The sequence below is a fragment of the Chrysemys picta genome, chromosome 19 (genome assembly GCF_011386835.1).
Source record: "Chrysemys picta bellii isolate R12L10 chromosome 19, ASM1138683v2, whole genome shotgun sequence".
Classification (NCBI taxonomy): Eukaryota; Metazoa; Chordata; order Testudines; family Emydidae; genus Chrysemys; species Chrysemys picta.
Window position 1 is genome coordinate 21,620,054 of NC_088809.1, and position 17,567 is coordinate 21,637,620.

Genomic DNA, 17,567 nt, shown 5'->3' on the forward strand with positions numbered 1-17,567 from the left:
GAGCAGCAGAGTCCGTTGGTCTGGTTGCGACTCGTTAAAAGCCATCCTCCTCATGTACTATTCAGCCCTCAGACCCGCAAACAGCGCAGGGTGAAGCTGGATTGCTCCTGTGAAGCCCCAATGAGCAGAAATAACCAAGGCAGCTCTGTGTCCGGTTGCTATCACCTCAGTGCCCCTAAACCGGAAAGGAAAAATCCCTCCAGGTGCTCCTGGGAGGCAGGGAAGCAAGAACATGAGAAAAGACATGGGGTTAGGCCTTAGAGCGTCTGGCCTCTCAAACTAGCCCGGAGAAAGCAGATAGTAGGGAACAGACTAGAGGGGTTCTTACAAAATGTTTGGTGGCCTCTGAGTGTGGCTACCAACCCTTGCTGGTGGCCGCTCTGACACTTTTTCCTAAAAATACTTAATTAACTTTAGGAAAAAACAAACAAATACGCCGCTACACACAAATCATTGTCATTTATTTATGTCGGGGTTTTTTGTGGACTCCATCATAAAAATAATGCGGTGAAAAGTGATATTTGTATGTTTGTTAATATCACTTTTCCCAGCAGCTAACTGGGAGGCTGTGGAAAGTGGTAAGTGATATTAACAACCACACAGGCATCACTTTTCACAGCCTCCAGTGTGCTGTGAGGTGTGATACTTGCATGTTTGTTAATATCACTTCTCTTACCAAGCCCCAGGACAAATTAAGCCCTGGATGGGGGAGGGGGGTTGGAGGGGGAGGCAGTGGGGGCCAGGGCGATGGCGGGATGGATGCGAGGCTGGGGGAGGGAGCAGGAGCCCAGATTGGGGGGATGGATGGAGGGTCAGTGGAGGCAGCAGGGGCCCGGGGCAATGTGGGGGGGGGAAGGTGAGCCCCACCACCGTGGAGCCGGCGGTCGGAGCCCACTGCTACACGGATGGGGCCAGGAGTCAGCACCCAGGGCCGGCTCCGGCCAGCGGGAGCCCATGATCAGAACCCGAGGACAGGGTGACATGGCCGGAGTCGGAGGTCAGCACCCGCTGCTGGATCCAGGGGTCGATGCCCAAAGCCCGGTGGCCAGGCTTCCAAAGTCCTGCCTCTGGAGCCTGCTGCCCAACCCCCCAGGGCTGAAGCCCAAGGCCCCCCTCCCCAAACGTGGGTCGAGAACTCACCTTCCTCCTGCAGCGTTGTGCCCCACCTGTCTCCAGAGGTGGTTCAGGGCAGCGCATCCGGGAGCAACAGGAAGGCGTCTCCAGAGGTGGTTCAGGGCAGCGCATCCGGGAGCAACAGGAAGGCACAGGCAGGGGCTGATTCTTTCCTCGCCTCCCCCCACCCCCGCAGGTCCCCCATCACACCCCTGGTGGCCACATCTGAGAAACGCTGGTGTGTTTTGCACGGTGTTTTAATTCAGCAACTCAAGAGTTAATACTATTGCAACTGGAATGGACACACGTTGGCTGAGATGGTGCCCAGCCCTGAGCCCCGCCACTGGCTCTGGGAGCAGAAAGCAGCCGATTTCTCCCTGCCGAGGGGTCCCTCATCACAGAGGAGTCCGCAGTGCATGTAGAGCTCCTACCCTAGCCCCTGCCGCCCTGACCGAAGGGGAATGGCTGGAGAGACTGAATGCTGGCAGCTCCCAGCTAGCAATGACCCCTCAGGGCTTATAGCTGGCCACATAGACACCATCCCCAAAGCAGAACTGGCCCCAGGGGCAAGGAGCCTCAACCAAGCCCCACTGTAGGCTGCGTATCTGAGTAGCTGGGCCTCACATGCCTGGAAGCAGCTGGAACAGACCAAATGCCGGACCTGTGGGGTGTGATTCAGCCTGGTGCCTCCATGCGGGCCACGGCAGGGAGCGATTTGGGAGCTTCGACTAGACCCCCGCTGCTTTGCTCCTTGCAATCATAGTAAAACACCACGGCCCCGACGCTCTGTCAGCGCTGAGTCTGGGCTCTCTGCTGACCGGGTCCAAAGAGGTTGGCTTGCGTCGGGATCGGGGATTAGGTACACCAGGCTGTTTACGGCTGCTGGCTAGCCCGTTGGCGCCTGGCGCCGGGCAGTGCCCTGAGCTAGGAGATTGCTTGACTCAATAGCTTCCAGCAGTGTCTATAGACGACCGAGCACTAGCCCTGCTCTGGAAATACGCCAGGGCTTTTGGAGAACAAAGCAGAACATGCAGTGACTTGGCGCTAGGCAGTTTAGTGGCCTCTGAGGGAAGACGATGCAGCTGGTGTGTACCGAATGAGAAGCAGGCATCCGCTGGGATTCCCTGCACAAATGCTTAATTCCACATCAACACAGAAAGAGGAGTCCAAGTAATTCAGCGATCCGCGCTCTCAGCCTCTCCCAGGCGGCTGCATCCTTCCAGCCAGACAGCCGAGAGCGTGCCCCTGAAACCCAGCGCTGGGAAAGGGTCCTCAGAGACTCCCTGGGTGCACCGTGGTCCCTGGGGTGAGACAGCGAGCACAGCTTCCCCAGGGCTGTTGGGGGATAGAGTGGGTTGGAATGACCGGGCGGGGGGATAGGACTGGAGCACCATTCCGGCCTGGCCTTCCTCCCCCATGCTAGTGCGTTAAGGAGCATGCAGCGCTGAGCCTGAAGGCAGCTTCTCCTGCAGGGGCTGGGTGAGCTGGCCCGGCCCTGCGATCCCTCCAAAGGATCACATGGTTTCCCTGAAGCCCGCAGGCACGAAGCGCTGGAGAAAGCTTCTGGTGCCAGAAAATCTTCCTCATAAATAGGGACATTTAAGGCTTTGATGCTGAGTGAGCCAAACAGCTGGGGAGAGTGAAGGGTTTAGGTGTCAAGCCAGGTGGTTTCCCCGGGTGGGCTTCTTGACGGTGTTTGCGGCAATGACGGAGCCTCTCTAAGCTCTCTGAGAGCTCCCATCTAGCTGGCAAGGCCCAATAGCCCTGGCCTCCCCTTATCTCCCCCTCTCAGGCCAGCAAGATATTTCTCCCTAGGCTTATCGATGAACATAAGAACGGCCAGGCTGGGTCAGTAACGGTCCATCTAGCCCAGTGTCCTGTCTTCCAACAGTGGCCAGTGCCAGGTGCCCCAGAGGGAATGAACAGAACAGGCAATCATGGAGTGATCCATCCCCTGCTCGTCTGCTTCTGGCAGTCAGAGGCTCAGGGACACTCACAGCATGTGGTTGTGTCCCTGACTATCCTGGCTAATAGCCATTGGTAGAACTATCATCTAGGAATTTATCTACTACTTTTTTTAACCCCATTATAGTTTTGGCCTTCACAACATCCCCTGGCAAGGAGTTCCACAGGTTGATTGTGCGTTGTATGAAATATTTTCTTATGTTTATTTTAAACGTGCTGCCTGTTAATTTCATTGGGTTACCCTGTTTCTTGTGTTACGTGAAGGGGTAAATAACACTTCCCTAAACATGTGATCAGATGCCAAACAAACATGAGTAAGAAATGGGGGAAGGACTAGATGACCCCCAAACGGTCCCTTCCAACCCAAATGAGACAACAACTGGTGGGTGAAAATGGAAACGTTCCTGCTAGGAAGTTATATGAGACGCTCATGATAAAACTCATGAAACTTGCCTCATTTTGTATTTTGTCTGTGAACCCCAAAGTCAGGCAGGTCATAAGCACTTAGGAACGGCCAGACTGGTTCAGATCAAAGGTCCATCTAGCCCAGTGTCCTGTCTTCTGACAGTGGCCAGTGCCAGATGCTTCAGAAGGAATGAACAGAACAGAGCAATTATAGAGGGATAATTATTTATATTGGTTTTAAACCTCCTGGCCTATTAATTTCATTGGGTGACGCCCCAGTTCATGTTACGTGAAAGGGTAAATAACACTTCCTTATTCCCTTTCTCCCCACTATTCATGATTTTATAGACCTCTATCATATCCCCCTGTAATGGGGGCAGACTCACCCCTGTGGCGCCTCCTGCTGGTCATCAGGAATTAGCTCTTTTCCAGCCTCCGGAGCATCCGCTGCAGGGCCAGTGTCCCGCTTGTAGCTGGCCCCCGTGTCCCTGCTGGACCCGGTGCCCCGTTATCTGGGGTGCTGCCCCTTGGCAGTAACCCCTTTCTCTCAGGATCTCCCCTCTCCAGGGAACCCCCACCCCGTATTCCCACCTCACCTCAGTCGTAGGCTACTGCCAGTCACCAACTAGCCCCTGCTCCCTGGGGGGACTGCAGTATAAGCCACTCATCACAGGCAAGGTTGGGTTTGGACCTGCTGCCTCAGCCTAGCCTTGGGCTGTCCCCGGCAACCCCAGTACCTGTTTGGCCTTCTACTAGGCCGCAGCCGGGGGGGGGGGGGGGGGTTCCCCGGTTCCCTTGGCCTTCCCCCAGCCCTGCTCCACTCCAGATACCTTCTCTAGTTCCCTGCAGCCAGGCCTGTCTCCCTCCACAGCTAGAGGAGACGGTGTGTCTGCCCCTGGCTTCCCTGGCTTTTATAGGGCCAGCTGGGGCTGTTTGGGGCATGGCCACAGCTGTGGCTGCCTCCCACTCAGCCCAGCCCAAGGCTCCCAGCCCTCTCCAAGGGCTGGCTTTTAACCCCTTTCAGGCCAGGAGCGGGTGACCACCTCGCTACACCCCTCTTTGTCATTTCTTTTCACCCTGAATAGTCCCAGTCTTTTTAATAAGAACAGGAGTACTTGTGGCACCTTAGAGACTAACAAATTTATTAGAGCATAAGCTTTCGTGGGCTACAACCCACTTCTTCGGATGCATATAGAGTGAAACATATATTGAGGAGATATATATACACACATACAGAGAGCATGAACAGGTGGGAGTTGTCTTACCAACTCTGAGAGGCCAATTAAGTAAGAGGAAAAAAAAAAAAACTTTTGAAGTGATAATCAAGCTAGCCCAGTACAGACAGGTTGATAAGAAGTGTGAGAATACTTACAAGGGGAGATAGATTCAATGTTTGTAATGGCTCAGCCATTCCCAGTCCTTATTCAATCCTGAGTTGATTGTATCTAGTTTGCATATCAATTCCAGCTCAGCAGTCTCTTGCTGGAGTCTGTTTTTGAAGTTTTTCTGTTGTAAGATAGCCACCCCCAGGTCTGTCATTGAATGGCCAGACAGGTTAAAGTGTTCTCCCACTGGTTTTTGAGTATTATGATTCCTGATGTCAGATTTGTGTCCATTAATTCTTTTGCGGAGAGACTGTCCGGTTTGGCCAATGTACATGGCAGAGGGGCATTGCTGGCACATGATGGCATATATCACATTGGTAGATGTGCAGGTGAACGAGCCCCTGATGGTGTGGCTGATGGGATTAGGCCCTATGATGATGTCACTTGAATAGATATGTGGACAGAGTTGGCATCGGGCTTTGTTACAAGGATAGGTTCCTGGGTCAGTGGTTTTGTTCAGTGATGTGTGGTTGCTGGTGAGTATTTGCTTTAGGTTGGGGGGTTGTCTGTAAGCGAGGACAGGTCTGTCTCCCAAGATCTGAGAGAGTAAAGGATCATCTTTCAGGATAGGTTGTAGATCTCTGATGATGTGCTGGAGAGGTTTTAGTTGGGGACTGAAGGTGACAGCTAGTGGTGTTCTGTTATTTTCTTTGTTGGCCCTGTCTTGTAGGAGGTGACTTCAGGGTTGTCTGTAAGCGAGGACAGGTCTGTCTCCCAAGATCTGTGAGAGTAAAGGATCATCTTTCAGGATAGGTTGTAGATCTCTGATGATGCGCTGGAGAGGTTTTAGTTGGGGGCTGAAGGTGACAGCTAGTGGTGTTCTGTTATTTTCTTTGTTGGCCCTGTCTTGTAGGAGGTGACTTCTGGGTACTCGTCTGGCTCTGTCTATTATGCTCTAATAAATTTGTTAGTCTCTAACGTGCCACAAGTACTCCTGTTCTTTTTGAAGATACAGACTAACACGGCTGCTACCCTAAAACCAGTCTTTTTAATCACTCCTCATCCAAAATCTGTTCCATACCCCTCAGCATTTTTCTTTCCCTTCTCTGTACCTTGTCCAAATCTAATATATCTTTTTTGACATGGGGCAACCAGATCTGCACGCAGTATTCAAGGTGTGGGCAAACCATGGATTTATATAGAGGCAATATGATCTTTTCTATCCCTTTCCTAATGGTTCCTATTGTTCTGTCCGCTTTTTTGATTGCTGCTGCACACTGAGTGGATGGTTTCAGAGAACTAGCCACAATGACTCCAAGAACTTTCTTGAGTGGTAACAGCTCATTTAGATCCCATCATTTTATATGTATAGTTGGGATTATGTTTTCCACTGTGCATTACTTTGCATTGATCAACATTGAATTTCATCTGCCCTTTTGTTGTCCAGTCACCCACTTTTGTGAGTTCCCTTTGTAACAGCTTTGGACCTAACTATCTTGAGTAAATTTTAATTATCAGCAAACTTTGCCACCTGTCAGTTTGCCCCTTTCTCCAGCTCATTTATGAATATGTTGAACAGCCCAGGCCCCAGTACAAACCCTGGTATTAACCAGTCTCCACTGTGAAAACTGACCATTTATTTCCTATCTTTTAACGATAGTTACTGATCCATGAAAGGACCTCCCCTTGTATCCCATGACAGCTTATTTTGTTTAAGAATCTTTGGTGTTGAACCTTGTCAAAGGCTTTCTGAAAGTCTAAGTACATTATATCAACTGGATCGCTCTTGTCCACTTGCTTGTTGACCCCCTCAAAGAATTCTAAGATTGGTGAGGCATGAATTCCCTTTACAAAAGCCATGGTGACTCTTCCCCAACGTATCGTGTTCATCTATGTGTCGGATACTTCGGGTCTTTACTACAGTTTCAACAAATTTTACTTGCACTGAAGTTAGGCTTACTGGCCAGTAATTGCCAGGATCGCCTCTGGAGTCGTTCAAAACTCAGTGTTATATTAGCTATCCTCCTATCATCCAGTACAGAGGCTGATTTAAGTGATAGGTTACAGACCACAGTTAGCAATTTTTCGGTTTCACATTTGAGTTCCTTAAGACTTCTTGTGTTAACACCATCTGGACCTAGTGACTCATTGCTGTTTACTGTATCAATTTGTTCCAAAACCTCCTCTAATGACACCTCAATCAATTTGTCATCTGAAAAGAATGGCTCAGATGTGGAAATCTCCATCTCAGCCTCTGCAGTGAAGACCAGTGCAAAGAATTCATTTAGTTTTTCCACAGCCTTTTCTTCTTTGAGTTCTCCGTTAGCACCTCAATAGTCCAGTGGTCCTACTGACTGACAGACTTCCTGCTTCTGCTGTACTTAAAAACATTTGCTGCAAGTTTTTGTATCTGTTGCTAGTTGCTCTTCAAATTCTTTCAGCCTGACTTGATTTGTCAGATTTTATGCCCCTTTCTAATTTCCTCACTAGGATTTGTCTTCCAGTTTTTAAAAGATGTCTTTTTGCCTCTAACCACCTCTTTTACTCTGTGGTTTAGCCCTGGTGATAATTTTTTGGTCCTGTTTACTGTTTTTTGGAGGTATATGTTTAGTTTGAGCTGTTTTTAAGTAGTTCCAATGCAGTTTGCAGGCATTTCACTCTTGCGACTGTTCCTTTTAGTTTCTGCTTAACTAGCCTCCTCATTTTTGTGTAGTTCTTCTTTTTGAAGTTAAATGCTACTGTGGAGGGTTTCTTTGGTATTTTCCCCTCTACAAGCATGTTAGATTTAATTACATTAGGATAGCCATTACCAAGCAGTCCAGCTATATTCACCCCTTGGACCAGATCCTGTGCTCCACTTCAGACTAAATCAAGAATTGCCTCTCCTCTGGTGGGTTCCAGGACTAGCTGCTCCAAGAAGCAGTCATTGATGGTGTCTAAATAATTTATCTCTGTTTCCTGTCCTGAGGTGAAGTGTACCCAGTCAATATGGGGATAATTGAAGTCCTCCGTTATTATTGGATCTTCTGTTTTTGTAGCCTCTCTAGTCTTCCTGAGCATTTCACAATCACCATCACCATCCTGGTCAGGTGGTCAGGAGTATTTCCTTACTGCTATACTCTTATGATTCAAGCATGAAATTTCTGTCCATACAGATTCTATGATACAATTTGTTTCATTTAAGATTGTTACTATTTTTGACTTTCTGCTTTCTTGCACATATAGCACCGCTCCCCACCAGCGCAACCTACTTGGTCATTCCGATATATTTTGTACCCTGGTATTACTGTGTCCCATTAGCAGCATTCCACCAAGTTTCTGAGAGGTCTATTATATAAATATTCTCATTTAATACCAGGCACTTATGTTCTCCCATCTTAGGACTTGGACCTCTAGCATTTGTGTAGAAGCACTTACAACATTTGTCAATACTTAGTTATCTGCCTTCATGTGATGCCATTGAATGGGAGTCTTTCGTTTGGCTGTTTCTCTTCAGCTCCTAGCTGTACGTTATCAGCTTTTCTCCTCTCCTCCTTACTAGGACCAGGGCCGGCTCCAGGCACCAGCTTGCCAAGCAGATGCTTGGGACGGCCACTCCGGAGTGGGGCGGCACGTCCAACTATTTGGCGGCAATTCGGTGGATGGTCCCTCACTCCCGCTCGGAGCGAAGGACCTCCCGCCGAATTGCTGCCGCAGATCACGATCGTCGGGTTTTTTTTGCCCCGCTTGGGGCAGCAAAAACCCTGGAGCCGGCCCTGACTAGGACACAGAGAATCCCCCTTAATAGATCCTCCCCTAAGGGATGCCTCTGTCTGAACTGTGTGCTCCTCCACACCTGTCGGCTTTCCCCAGCCCTCAGTTTAAAAACTCCTCTATACCTTTTTAACTTTACAGGCCAGCAATCTGGTTCTGTTTTGGGTTAGGTGGAGCCCATCCTTCCTCTAAAGATTCCTCTTTTCCCAAAAGGTTCCCCAGTTCCTAATAAACCTAAACCCCTCCTCTGTACATCATGGTCTCATCCACGCATTGAGACGCTGCAGTTCTGCCTGTTTAACTGGCCCTGCGCATGGAACTGGAAGCAATTCAGGGAATGCTCCCATGGAGGTCCTGGATCTCTTACCTAGCAGCCTAAATTTGGCCTCCAGGCCCTCTCTCCTATCTTTCCCTATGTTACGTGTACCTACATGTACCAGGACAACCAGTCCGTCCCCAGCACTGCACGTAAGTCTATCTAGATGTCTTGAGAGGTCCACTACCTTCGCACCTGGCAGGCAAGTCACCGTGAGGTTCTCCCAGTCGTCACAAACCCAGCTATCTATATTTCTAATAATCAAATCCCCCATGTCTATTACCTATCTTTTCCTAATAACTAGGGTCCCCTCCCCTGGAAGAGTATCCTCAGGGCCAGAGGACACCATGACATCATCTGGAAGGAGGGTCCCAACTATGGGGGCATTTCCCTCCACTCCAGCATGATGTTCTCCGTCCCTGAGACTTTCATCCTCCTCAACAGCACAGAGGCGGTGTAGAGGAGCAGACTCACCCCTGCGGCGCCTCCTGCTGGTCATCTCGGGAATTAGCTCTTCCAGCATCCAGGAGCGCCCCCTGCAGGCTGGTGATCCCCCTTGCCACTGCTTGGCCTCCGTGTCCCTCCCCGACCCGATGCCCTGTTGCCTGGGGTGCTGCCCCCGGCAGTACCCCCACAGTTCTTGGTCTCCCCCTCCCACTATCCCCACCTCACCATACGGCTACTGCCAGTCACTGTCTAGCCCCCACACCCTGGGGCAGACTGCAGTATCAGCCACTCATCACTGGCAGGGTTGGGTTTGGACTAGGGTTACCATACGTCCGGATTTTCCCGGACATGTCCGGCTTTTGGGGGCTCAAATCCCCGTCCGGGGGAAAATCCCCAAAAGCCGGGCATGTCCGGGAAAATCGGGAGGTCAGCCGGGCCCGCGGGGAGCCGGTCAGCCGGGCCGGCGGGGAGCCGGGCCGGCGGGGAGCCGGGTCTGCCGGGCCCGCGGGGAGCCGGGCCGGCGGGGAGCCGGGTCTGCCGGGCCCGCGGGGAGCCGGGCCGGCGGGGAGCCGGGTCGGCCGGGCCCGCGGGGAGCCGGGTCGGCCGGGCCCGCGGGGAGCCGGGTCGGCCGGGCCGGCGGGGAGCCGGGCCGGCCGGGCCCGCGGGGCCGGGAGCCGGGGGGTGCGCCGGGCCGCCGGGGGCCGGCAGTGCTGGGCGGGCCGGGGGTGGTCGGCCGGGGCCGGCACCCCAGGGCCTGAGCTGACCCAGGCTGGAAATGCCGGGGGGCCAGCCTGGGCCGCGCCTCCTCCCCCCACACCCCCCTTACCTGCTTCAGGCTTCCCGCGAATCAAATATTCGCGGGAAGCAGGGGAGGGGGCGGAGACTTTGGGGAGGGGGCGGGGTTGGGCGGGGGGGTGTGGGCGGGGCTGGGGGCGGGGCCGTGGGCCGTGGAGTGTCCTCCATTTGGAGGCACAAAATATGGTAACCCTAGTTTGGACCTGCTGCCTTGGCCTACCCCTGGGCTGCCCTCTGCAACCCCCAGTACCCCTTGGCCTTCTGCTAGGCCGCAGCCTGGGGCTTTCCAGGCTGGAGCTCCCCAGCCCTGCTCCACTCAAATACTCTGTTTCTAGCTCCCTACAGCCAGGCCCTTCTCTCTCTGAACACAGAGAGAGACTGCTTGGCCTCTGGCTCACAGCCTTTTTATATAGGGCCAGCTGAGGCCTGATTGGGGCGTGGCCCAGCTGCTGCTGCTTCCCAATCAGCCCAGCTTAGCAGCTCCCAGCCACAACCCTCCCCCAGGACTGTTTTAAGCCCTTCAGGGCAGGAGCAGGGCAATCACCCCGCTACAGGCTGTCAGACTGGGGATGGGACCCGCTCTACTATGCCCTGGAAAGTCTCATCTATGTACCTGTCTGTCTCCCTTTGCTCCTCCCGTTCAGCCACCCTGGTCTCAACAGCCCGTGCTCGGGCTCTGAGGGCCAGGAGCTGCTTGCACCAAATGCACACATACGCCACCTGCCCACAAGGCGAGTAATCAGACGTGCTGCTTTCGGTGCAACAAACTGGCTAGCCCCCGCTCTGCTGCTGGACCTCTGCCTGCATTTGTTTTACTCTTGCCGGATTTGTTTGTTTGGGGAGCAGGTGGTTATTGGCCTAAGTTTGGCATATGTTTATTAGGTGTATCTGGATCTCACTCTCCCTTGCAAAACTCCCCTGTTTGCTGCTCCTGTTCGTTACCTCCTCTGGTCGCTTAGGAGCTGGCTTTTTAAACCCCTGTTCGCCCTGAGTTAGCCCCATCCCGTTGTCTAGCCCCCTTCCCTAAAGGGATGAGGGATCCCAGGATGGCAGGCTAGACCCTCAGTAGGAAGCTCTTAGCCTAGCCCAGCAGACGTTAGGCTCAGCACACAGCCCCCAACAGGGATAGTCTTGGGGTGGGTGATGTGGGCGACCGCCCAGGGCGCCATGGTCAGGAGGGCACCATCCCAGTGCTACAAGCTGGCGGGCCCGGGCTGCCGGAGTGGGGGTGAGTGTATGTGAGCCAAGGGTGCAGCCTGGCCATTTATTCTAGTTCAAACAAGCAAGTGACCCATGTCCCGTGCTGCAGAGGAAGGCAAAAAAACCCCCCAGGTCTCTGACAGTCTGACCTGGGGGAAAACTCCTTCCTGACCCCAAATATGGTGATCAGTTAGACTCGGAGCATGTGGGTGAGACCCACCAGCCAGACGCCTGGGAAAGAATTCTCTGTAGGAACTCAGAGCCCTCCCCGTCTAGTGTCCCATCACCGGACATTGGAGATATTTGCTGGTAGCAGTCACGGATTGGCTACATGCCATTGTAGGACGTCTCATCATCCCATCCCCTCCATACACTCACCACGCTCAGTCATTAGCACTCGACTCAGTACGCGAGTAAACTTTGATAGTAAGACACACACTACTCAATAGTCCAGCAGGGAGAGAAGTGTTTCCCATCTCCTGTCTCAAGACACGCTACCTTTTGGGACCTGCCTCTAACGACAAGAACATAATTGCCGGCATATATACACAACTCCTCACACATTTTCATAAGAACATAAGAACGGCCGTACTGGGTCAGACCAAAGTTCCATCTAGCCCAGTATCCTGTCTGCCGACAGCGGCCAATGCCTGGTGCCCCAGAGGGAATGAACAGAACAGGGAATCATCAAGTGATCCATCCCCTGTCGCCCATTCCCAGCTTCTAGCAAACAGAGGCTAGGGACACTATCCCTGCCCATCCTGGCTAATAGCCATTGATGGACCTATCCTCCATGAACTTATCTAGTTCTTTTTTGAACCCTGTTATGGTCTTGGCCTTCACAACATCCCCTGGCAAGGAGTTCCATGGGTTGACTGTGCATTGTGTGAAGAAATAATTCCTTTTATTTGTTTTAAACCTGCTGCCTATTCATTTCATTTGGTGACCCCCTAGTTTTTGTGTTATGAGAAGTAGTAAACAACACTTCCTTATCTACTTTCTCTATACCAGTCATGATTTTATAGACCTCAGCCATATCTCCCCTTAGCCGTCTCTTATATCTGTGCATATATCTCACAATAATTATGGTTAAGATTAAGATTTTGTCATGGTTATTTTTAGCAAAAGTCAGGGACAGGTCACAAGCAATAAACAAAAATTCACAGGAGCCATGACCTGTCCCTGACTTTTACGAAACATAATGGAGGGAGAGAGAGCTGCGGGGGGGGGGGGGGGGGAGTGGGGAGAAGGAATGAGAGCTGGAGCCTCATAGGTGGGACTGACAGTCCCAGCCCAACCATCATGGGTGGGGGCGGAACAAGACTTTGGCTCAAGCCCCTGCTGCAGTCATGGGGGAGGGGGCAGCGGGCACACAGCAGCGGCTCCGGCTGAAGCCACATGAGGAAGGGGGGGCCGGCATACAGACCAGGCTCTAACTGCAGCCACAGAGAGCAGGGGTCCCGGATCCAGCCCTGGGTGAAGCCGCAGGAGGGGTGGGGGGTGCATAGCCCCAACTCCACCCCCGCTGCTGACAGCTGAGCCGAAGTCAAGGAGGTCCAGTAAAGTCACGGAATCCGTGACTTCCACAGCATCAGTGACTAAATTGTACCCTTAATTATGGTCATGTGACACCGACTTTCATTAGAGACCGTATGTGACAGTTCATTTTTTGGTGAGCCCTGAAGATCCCTGTGTCTCTACACACCCCTGAATTTTGAAATTGGAAATCGCTCAGTGTTCAAAAGTTATCGCCGTACAGCCAGCCAGACAAGGCGAGACACACCGAGTGTCAGGCCTCGCTTTGCTAGGCCAATAAAGAAGACATTTACGAGGCAACATGGAAGGACCCCAGGGAAGCCCTGGAGACAAGACAAGGGGGTGGGATAGCTCAGTGGTTTGAGCATTGGCCTGCTAAACCCAGGGTTGTGAGCTCAATCCTTGAGGGGGCCACTTAGGGAGCTGGGGCAAAATCTGTACTTGGTCCTGCTAGTGAAGGCAGGGGGCTGGACTCAATGACCTTTCAAGGTCCCTTCCAGTTCTAGGAGATGGGATATCTCCATTAATTATAAGGTCTTAGTGTGAAGAACAAGGGGGAGGGTGTGTTTGTGTGTGTGTAGGGGGCAGGGTGTGAACAAAGGACCAAGCTCAGGGAAATCCCCAAGTCCGTGGGGCTCTGACAATTTGTCCCATTGCCAAGAGTGGGGAGAGGCTGCTATGAGCTCCGTGGATCCTGGGATGTTCCTGGGGCTGCAAATGGTAGTTCATGGATTTTTGCTATTTGCCCTGGGAGGCCAGAGAAACAATCGCCTGAGAGATCAGAAAGGAGAGAGCTAAACGCGGTTGCTGCCCGGGTTCAGGGGGAGGGGGAGTTCGAGGGTCTGGGGGAGTTTGGCTGGCAGGAATGGCATCAGAGAGTGAGAGCTGGAGTGTTTCAGGGTCTGTCTACACAGCAATCGGGAGGGGCAATTGCAGCACGTCTAGACATATCTGAGCTGGCACGTCAAACACAGCAGCCCTAGCCAGACAAGTACAATCCCGCCTGGGACCTTCGGTACTCCCCTGGGCGGCTCGCCCCTGCCACTGCCACGCCACCATGGCTCCACTGCTGGGTATCAGTAGATCCACAGCACAGACCTCTACCACTTGAGGTAATGGAGTGACTGGTAGCAGTAGAAGACTGTTATCTTTCATGAGGACCTGGTGCTAGAGGGGGATGGAGACACACATGTTGCCAATGGGTTTCACAACTATTTGCTGAGGGCAGAGGGATGGTGTGACTCAGGACTCTTGGGTTCAGTTACAGGTTCTGTAAGGGAGTGTGTGACCTTTCTTCTCCTGCCACACAGCCTGTCTCTGAAACCTTCTTCTCCGATCCCTGTCTCCCCAGATTCTGCTCCTTTCCCCTCCCACCTATGGCATCTCACAGCCGGCAACCAAGCTCTGGCAGGGGGGAGCTGGGCTTGTTCAATGACTGATGGGACCAGACATTTCAGCCTTTCCGACCCTGCCCCAGAGCCGCCTCCCAAATCTGAGATGTTCTTTCCCTTCCTCTGCCAGAGCAGCCTCTGGCCACAGCAGGAAGGCTGGGTCCTGGGCTCAGAGCTGGGAAGGGAGAACTCACCCCCCCCCCAATCAGGTCTATGGCTGGGATCCTATTCCAGCTTCAGCCAAATGTAAGTGGGGGGAATTCTTTCTGTAGACACACCATGGTGGCATGGCCCATCCTTAGTCTCCATAGTGACACTATGGCAACATGTCCCATCCTTGGATCTCCACAGTGAAACCATAGACAGTTGGCCCGTCTTTGGGTCTCCATACTGACACCATGGACCATCTGTGGGTCTCCATAGTGACAACATACTGACATGGCCCAGCCTTGTCCAGGAAATGGGGGGGCGAGATTTCCTACTCACAGAAGCAGAAGCACTGGGTCATGTTAGAAAACACTGGACTTTATTGTATCTGCAAAGAATGACAGTAGTGTTGGCAGGGGGCCACTGGGGGACAAGGGACACAGAAGGGATGGAGGGAATGGGAGGGGTTCTCCTTAAATAAACAGGGCTAGAAAAATAGCCTCTCAAAACCGTGCACTGATACACATCAGTCCATATAAATAACGGTGGGCGTTACACTGTGTCCAGCTTCTCTTGTCTCAGCTGTGCAGTCTGGGTGTCTTTAAGTGGTTTTTCTTGCTTTCCTTTACATGTGGCTAACCGTATCTTACTGGGATCAACACAGACTTCCTTCCCCTGTGTGAGCGTCACTCTGTGAAGAGAGAGAGAGCGAGATGAGCCCGGCTCCCTTAGCAAATGCAAAGGGACACCCAGACTGATCACAGCTCACGCAGCAGGGCAGTGACTGAGAGCGCTGGGAACGGTCTGGTTCTGCAGTGAAATCGGGTCTCGTGAACGCAGGAGGCTGACAGAGCTGCCTGGGCTCTGGGGCTGCTGCTGTGGGCACTTGCCTCCCCCAGCTTTGACAACACATCTCAATCGGACCTGCTACATCTTCTCCCATTGCAATCTATGGCCTCCCCACGCAGACCGGTCAATACACCATGACCATGGCCTGCCGCGCTGCCACCTTGGAATAGGATCCCCCGGCTGCTTGGGCAACACACTGCTGTCCTAGGCTGCCTATCCCCCACCTCCCAGCTCTGCCAACACCCCTCACTCCTGAGCTACAGCCCCCCCTCCCCGCTACTGTAACCAGAGCCCCCACAGACCTCGGCCTGTGCACCTTGACCCTGCTGAGCTGGGCTCCCTGCTAGCCCCGAGCTGGGGGAGCACATGCAGTTCTAGGGCATCTCTGACTCCTACAGCCCCCGAACCTCAGTTAGCCAGGCTCTAGCATCTGCCAGCGACACCTGCCCCTTAGCAAGGGTGTGACTGTCCCTTTCCATTTGCCTTCTGTAACGGAGCCCCATGGAGTCAGGCTAATGGCCGCGAGACCCCCTTGTTTGTTTATTTCAGCATTTGCAACACAGGCAGTTCAGGGGCACCATAAAAATACAAAGCTATCCCGTCCCACAATGCACTTTGGTCCTGTAGGGAGACGTTTGATTATATACAACACTTGACACCGTGTTTGTAAAAGTACCGCAGAATATTTAGTACTGGAATTTCAGCATTAGAGGACGGAGGTCATTACAACAGCTGATACTGACTCTGGGCTACAAAGTAGCAGAGGCGGTAAAGTCCTCGGAGTGGGAGAGCAAATGACTGGGTTTGCATATAAAAGGGAAACAATCTTTGGTGGCATTTTGTTTGACTGTATTTGGCAGCGCTATGGACACAAGATGAAACAGACACATCGACCCCGTGTGGGGGGCGCCCCGGGATACTCACATCACGGCCTGGCGGGAGCAGTTCGGACCTGTGGGTCTGCAACTTTTGATGTGTTTTGGAGAAATTCTTCGGGGAACAAAATTATCTTTCATGCAGCATGTGTTGCTCTGGCTGATGACTGGGAAAAGAAGAGAAAGGGAATTAGTTCTCCTTCCCTCAGTAACAAGGACGAGCTGACTGGAGAGAATTTCGTACACTGACTAGTTCTGTGCTCATTAGCAGCCAACCCCCCTTTCTGGGGGCAGGAGGGAATTCTTGGGTGCTCCCACGGCCCCTCCACAATCGGGTTAATTGTTGTTGTTCTGCCCTCCACTGACACAAGAAATGGACTATTCTCCATTCTGCCACTGAGTGATTTGGGTTGTCACTTTGCGGCTCTGTGCCTCGGTTTCCCTGCCAGCAGCATGGGGATAACGGTACTGACACTCCCGCCGGGGGCTGGCGAGGGTTAATTCAGTGATGCTGGTGAATGCCTTTCAGAGCCTGGGATAAAGGGCTATTGATATCTGAGCTCTGGAGCTGGCAGCTCTCGGCCTCCAGATCACAAAGCCTTATCCCCATTTTACAGATGGAACCTGAGGCCCAGGAAGAGTCCGGCTCAGATTTCCAAAGCTTCCTAGGGGATTTTGGTGCATTTCAGTGGGACCTGGGCAGCCAAACCCCTCAGGCAGCTTTGGAAATCAGCCTCGGTGACGGAGACTGGACTTGTACCCAGCTCTCCTGAGTCCCAGTGCAGGGCCCACCCACACCCCCTCCTTCCTCTGCTTCACCCACTGCCCTTCCAAAGCTCCAGGGACCTAACCCTGGGGGCTGGAAATGCCTGGGCCGGAGGAGCTGGCAAGGCAGGGCTCTGTAGAGTAAGGGAAGGGGCGGACCCGGTACTTACAGGAATCGCCGTGGGCTTCAGTCCAGAGAGCGGCAAGGAGCAGCGTGGCCAGGGCTGAGGAGGTGACCTTCATTTCCAGGCAGGCTCTCTTGGCTCCGGCTCCAGCAGAGGCAGGTTGCTCTGCAGTGGGTGGCCGAGAATGGTCTGGCTTCCCCGTCGCCTGCCTCTGTATTTTATAGCCCTCGGCAGGGATTTCCATGGCTGCGTCGGAGTGTGCGTGGAGGTGGGGACGGGGATGGAGAGGAATAGTTATTAATAAATGCTAATGAAGGAATGGAATCTACCTCTCCCCCACGCATGTACCGGTGGCCAGAGGGGACAGAACTGGGGCTGGAAAGTCTCTTGCTGATTTACAGATAAGGAGCCAACCTGCACATGCTCACGGGGGAGGGGCCGGGCTGCGGGTTTTAGGTTTAAATTTAGTCACTTGCAAACCACACAGGATGACACACGATTCCCTGCCCCTGCGTTTGCTGAAGTCCTGCGCTGAGTCTCTCTCAAACCCAGCCAGTGAC

The 17,567-nt window shown here is 52.8% G+C and overlaps 1 long non-coding RNA gene across 1 annotated transcript; it reads right to left on the reverse strand.

The window, feature by feature from the left end:
- Nucleotides 1-14,760: 14,760 nt before the first annotated feature.
- Nucleotides 14,761-17,352, reverse strand: LOC135976599 (uncharacterized). The gene is made up of 3 exons (XR_010593871.1): nucleotides 17,053-17,352; nucleotides 16,167-16,284; nucleotides 14,761-15,084 (listed from the first exon to the last, which is right to left on the reverse strand). It is a non-coding gene; the product is annotated as an uncharacterized LOC135976599 (long non-coding RNA).
- Nucleotides 17,353-17,567: the final 215 nt, after the last annotated feature.